Raw genomic sequence first — 5,841 nt, 5'->3', positions numbered from 1 at the left:
TTTCGATATGGAAAGGTACATTGTCTGTGTACATGGTTTAGGCTCTGTGAAATCAGACATTCGCTGGACTATGTTAGTTTTAGCTTGAAGTCTTGGTATTAAAAACTGATGCAAGAAACCGTGATGATTGCAGGTACATTTTCTTGTATGAAACTATCACTGGATCAAGAACTGACATTATTCCAACTCAGGTATGATCCTCATCAGTCCCAAAATCTCAACTGACACTTCGGAGTTTCAAGCGTATTGATCTATAGCTTTGTTTATAGGAACCGATACATGACCGAATTTCAAGAAACACAAGACAAGCACTTTCATCTCTCCGTCAACTTTGATCTTTGATATAACCTTTAGCCAAGGAGGCAGAGAGCATGAGTCTGTTTCTTTTTGCATTCCTATGTCCGATTGTTGTGGTTATTGATTATGAATTAAAGACGCTTAAGTTCAGTTGAGCAGTCTTACAAATGAAGACAAAATTTATCCGACTTGGTAAGAAGTTCGTATAAGAATCCATTTGCTTTCATTCTTGAGGCGGGACTGGTGAATTAGAATATATAGTTGTATCAGAGAAGAAAGGATCATTCTTGCTTTGGATCTCCCATGTAATATAAATATATAGTTGAAAATGAACAAGACTAAATAGACATTCATCTATATTGACAAATGAAGTAGCTTTGTCCAGAACCAGGGTTTATGACCCGATAAAAAGGTAACAATTACCGATGAACAGACGAAAAACTTAAAACTTGAAGGTTTCAGTCACTATATTGTCCTGCATATCAATGCTTTGTTGAGGTTAGTACTTAGCTATAATTTCTATTGCAGATTGGCCTCCCACAACTGCCTTTTTGGAGATATGTAATATCCTAACTTGTCTCTTTACCCTTCTTTCTGTTCCATGTTATAAAACCGGCTTTACCTTCTACATATAAACAATATTCTTCTACTTCCTGCTTTTATCAGTCTCTACTTTCTGCAACCAAATAAATTAAAACCATGTAGTTAATACCAATTAAATTTTTGAGAACCTACAAGTTGCAGTATGGCTTAAAGTGTCTACCTTTTCACGCTTTCTTTCTCTTCTATAGAACCTGGAAACTTCCAGTAAGAGGTATTAACAAGTGTTAACAATAGCTATGCGATAATGGGACTGAATTAGGAGAATGTTTGAACTTACCAATTGCTAGGCTGATTGAAGCGACGATGCTGCCTTATTTTCTGTAGTAACAGAGAGAGTAGCACAATTTTCTTTCTCAAACTCGGGGTCTTGGGTTTCACCGGTCTTCGATGGGGAAGCAAAGAAGCTATCAGGCAGAACGTTCTCGAGACTTGTCTCTTGCCTTGAGCAAAAATAATAAAAGCACGGATAAGAGTCGATGTATAAATCTACAGAAAATACTTAAATGCCCTGAAATGATCTTAGTAGCCATACCCTTTGTTGAAATAGTTATTGTAACCATGTTCGTGGCTGCTGTTATGGTCCGTATCACTCAGAAATGCTCGATTTGCTTCGGACTGAAAATGTCCTGAATCACCATTACTTGGGGAAAACGGCATATTCCCCCATAAATTATGTTACTTTATCGTAATCATATACAAAACTTTGTTGCATGCCTATAACTATATAAACTTGTATTAAATTTGAATTTCATACACGAACAAAACAAATTCGATCTAAACCCACAAATCTCTAAACGATGTTAATATTCCGTTAACAATATGCTAACATGGATGCCACGTGGATTGAAAAAAAAAATTAAGATAAAAACTACTTACCTGAGGTTCAAACCTTGTTCCTTTAAGACAGAGGACCGAAATACCACTGAGCCACAGGAACATATTGTTGATTTATCTTTTTTTCAACATCTAAAATGGTTAAAGTGAAGTTTGTTTGAAGTTTGTGTCATAATTGACTTGTTGATTTCTCTTTTTTTCAACGTGTAAAATGGTCTTAAAGTGATGAACTAAAACGTTTAAAATCAATTTGTACTTTCTTTAAATCCCTTACGAAGAACGGTTATTCTTATACTACTTATAAACGATTCAAATTTCGTTATCTAACGTTTTTTAAGAACAAAAGAAAATTAATATTTATGTTTTATCACACAAATTTTATAAATTAAAAAGAAACTATTTTGTTCTTGTTTCAAATAAGATTCATTATTATCAACAATAAAGGATTAAGAAGAGTAATTCCTAAAGTAATTAATTTCTCTAATCTTTATCTTTTACACAAAAAGAAAAAAAGAAAAAGAAAAACCCTTTATATTGAGGTGTGCGTTTACAAACCCTACTCTGGAAAAGTCCTAAATTCCTAAAGCTGTCCTTTCAACAAAGTTGATATAGGAATTTAGTAGCACATATATGAGGACACGTGGAGCTTAGTGATAGGTTGAAAGAAGAAAAGATACGTGGAGGGATGTGATTGGTATGAGCTGAAGTTGCTAAAGCTTAAGATCAAGTTGTTCATCGTCTTCTTCATTATGCAAAAAATCTGAGAATTGTAAACTTCTTCTTCTTCCTCTCTAGTTTGTTTAGGGAATGTTCCTCATTGTTAGTTGAGATCCTTCCAAGGATTCTAACACATGAGAAGTGATTCTGCGTTTTATGAACGTCGTTTCAAGTTATCGTTTGATTCATATTTCATTTTGAAGATCTATAGTTTTCTGTATTAAAGGTATCAGAGCCACTCGTATCCTCGGAATCAATGGAGGAAACAAGACCTGAGACGCTGGTGAACGAAGCTATGGACGGTGAAACGGCGTTGGTGTTGCGCTTAGACAAGCTGTACGATACTCTCGTGAAACAATATTCGGAGACGGAGAAGTATTTTGCTGAGATGCTCAGAGTGATTCGATTGCACAACGGTGAAGTAGATCAACTCCCTTCTGATGGATTAAAATCGGAATCCGAAGCTGAGGAAACAGATTCATCGAATTGTGTAGTATCTATCCAGCAAATAGAATCGAGAGCATGTGCAGATAAGATGGAGACAGAGACTACATTTTCAATTTTGGAATCGCATTGTGCTCAGCATACAGACTTGGTTTTACAACATCAGATGGAGGATGCTTCACAGTCGCTAGATGCATTCTTAGAAGAAAATTTGGTACACGGAGAAATCATAGAGGAAGACTCAATTCCACAATTTCAGGTACCGATCTCTAAACTGGAACCTAGCCTTCGATTTCAAGATGAAGCAACGGATGTGAGTGAGGATTTTCAATCTGTGATCGGTTTTGATAACTTGTTTGATCATGAAGAAGCATCATTTGTTTCATCCGTCAAGGCAAAGGATGAATCAACAAGTTTCACTAACAATCACATTGCACGCCAACTGTTTGGTAAAAGGTATGAGGCCAAAGAAAGTCTAAAATTGATGAAACAGAGAAAAGGCTTGAAGTCTTGGATGTTTAAATATAAACAAGAGAATGAGAGACTATGGAAGCTACACCATTCTGGGTATGTGAGCTTCGTCGTTGTAGGTGAAGTTTATGAAGCACCACGGTTCGATACGACGTTTCGACATGAAAAAAAATTGGGAACAAAGACGATATCAAATGGGACTACATCTTGGATGTTCATATATAGAAGACATAGGAGTGATGCAGATGGGTTACTATGTGTACAAGATATGTGGGATGGGCTAAGTCAAGTTCACACTGGTGGTATAATTGAAAGACTCTATGAGACCAAGATGTTTACTTCTCCATTCACAAACTCTCAGAATTGGAAAAGACGACTTGGTACTTTACCTAGGTACTCTAATGTTGATTTAGAAGAATGGAAGCATGAGTTAGAGATCTAAGGTTACGAGTATATAAAGCAGTTGATGTTTCTTGTCAAGCGAATCGTGTGTGGGAACGTGGAAGATTACTAGCTACACATGTTGTGGGTGAATTTCAGGTCATGGAGTTAGGAGTTGTGACTCTCCACGACACATCGCTTGTTTTTCTTTGTGGTGAAGCATCACGGCCTCTAGAAGCTAATCCTTTAGTAAAGACGGGAAAACCATCTAAGCTTAAACTAAAGCAACATCACATTTCACATTGCCTATGGAAGAGATGGTGTTCTCTAGTACTTTCTGAATATTATGTTTGGGAACATAGTGATCGATGGGTGCAGCTCTTTTGCAGCAGGGGATTGGTTGTTTACAAGCTTGACTGTGATGCCAAGACTGTGGAAGTGATGTATCAATGTGTGGTTCGAGTTGTTAAAATAGGATTTGCCACAATAAAACGAATGCTTGACGTCACACCGGGTAAAACTTTTGACCCTGGGATCAGGCTACGTAGGCACACAAGGACAGCTACCATGGTGCAAACCTACTGAAGTAATAAAACTGTGGTTGTATCTACTTGGGAGCATTCTTGACTTGCAGAGTAATTTTAGTGAATGCATATGTTCTGTCCATGGCTACCATGGTACTAACGTCACTTGAGGGTTTCTATTTGAAGATGCAACTCCATGGTGAATGCATATGTTCTATTCGGGCCAGCAATGCAATCATGGTGGATTCCTTGTTCTTTCATGTGGTGATATTATAATCAGTTGTCATGGCATATCAAGTTCAGCTATGTGCAGTTTATGCATTTGTTGAAGACTGAATCATAGGAAGCTGCTGGTTAACATACAAGAGAATGCATCACAATGGCGTTAGTTCAATGGACTAATGAAACTATGGAGGAAGTTACATGGGAGTTTCTCTCTATTTTGCAGAGACAACTTTTAAACTCTGAACCTTGTGGTCAAGGTTCTGCAAACAGGGGAGATTTGATATAGGAATTTAGTAGCACATATATGAGGACACGTGGAGCTTAGTGATAGGTTGAAAGAAGAAAAGATACGTGGAGGGATGTGATTGGTATGAGCTGAAGTTGCTAAAGCTTAAGATCAAGTTGTTCATCGTCTTCTTCATTATGCAAAAAATCTGAGAATTGTAAACTTCTTCTTCTTCCTCTCTAGTTTGTTTAGGGAATGTTCCTCATTGTTAGTTGAGATCCTTCCAAGGATTCTAACACATGAGAAGTGATTCTGCTTTTTATGAACGTCGTTTCAAGTTATCGTTTGATTCATATTTCATTTTGAAGATCTATAGTTTTCTGTATTAAAAGTCGACTGAAGATCAGACTCTTCAAGCTACAATCTTATTCTCCTCTGTATTGAAATCTCACCATGGAAGCTCTCTTTACTTCAACACACATCCCCAATTTACAGACCAGGCCTCTCCTCAAATCTTCGCTGCCCACTTCTTCCCAGTCTTCTTCGTGCTGGTTTTGTAGTTCGCTACCCAAAAGGCAATTCTCGAAGCTGAGAATCAGTAATGGATCAAGTCACGGGCTTCGTGTACAAGCTCTCTTACGTAACGAGACACCAAGTGAAGGCGAAGACAATATGGCTGATAGTAGTGGGTTTGATTTTTTCTCTGGGGGTGTTTTCTCTTTATCACAGGTACTCTTTTTCTCTCTCTTTGTCTTGTGATGACCACTAAAGATTATAACTTTTGTTGTGGGTATGCAATAATTCAGCAAAAGGTTACAATTTTGTCTACAAAACTTTGGTTTTAATGCAGAGTATGTGTAGAATCGAATCTTGAGATTAGTGCAAATATGAGTTTGAAGTAGATAGTTTACGGGATCGTTTGCTTTGGCATATATATATTAATAGCTTTTAATGTTGTGTGAAGGAAAATCTCGGGAGTAATCTCATTGGTGAAAGTTGTGTAATCGATGTGGATGCTCTTACACATCACCAGGGTGGTGGAGGAAATCGAGCTGGGCTTTTTAGAACTCCAATATCTGGTGGAGTTCAAAATGCAACATCAGCTAATGCGTTACCTCG

At 37.3% G+C, this 5,841-nt stretch overlaps 1 pseudogene; it reads left to right on the top strand.

The window, feature by feature from the left end:
* Positions 1 to 335, top strand: part of LOC17874368 — a 2,124-nt pseudogene extending 1,789 nt beyond the window's left edge.
* Positions 336 to 5,841: the final 5,506 nt, after the last annotated feature.

The sequence above is a fragment of the Capsella rubella genome, unplaced genomic scaffold (assembly GCF_000375325.1).
Source record: "Capsella rubella cultivar Monte Gargano unplaced genomic scaffold, Caprub1_0 scaffold_43, whole genome shotgun sequence".
Lineage (NCBI taxonomy): Eukaryota > Viridiplantae > Streptophyta > Magnoliopsida > Brassicales > Brassicaceae > Capsella > Capsella rubella.
Note: the sequence above shows the minus strand (reverse complement) of the source record. Positions and strands in the feature narration are given on the sequence as shown.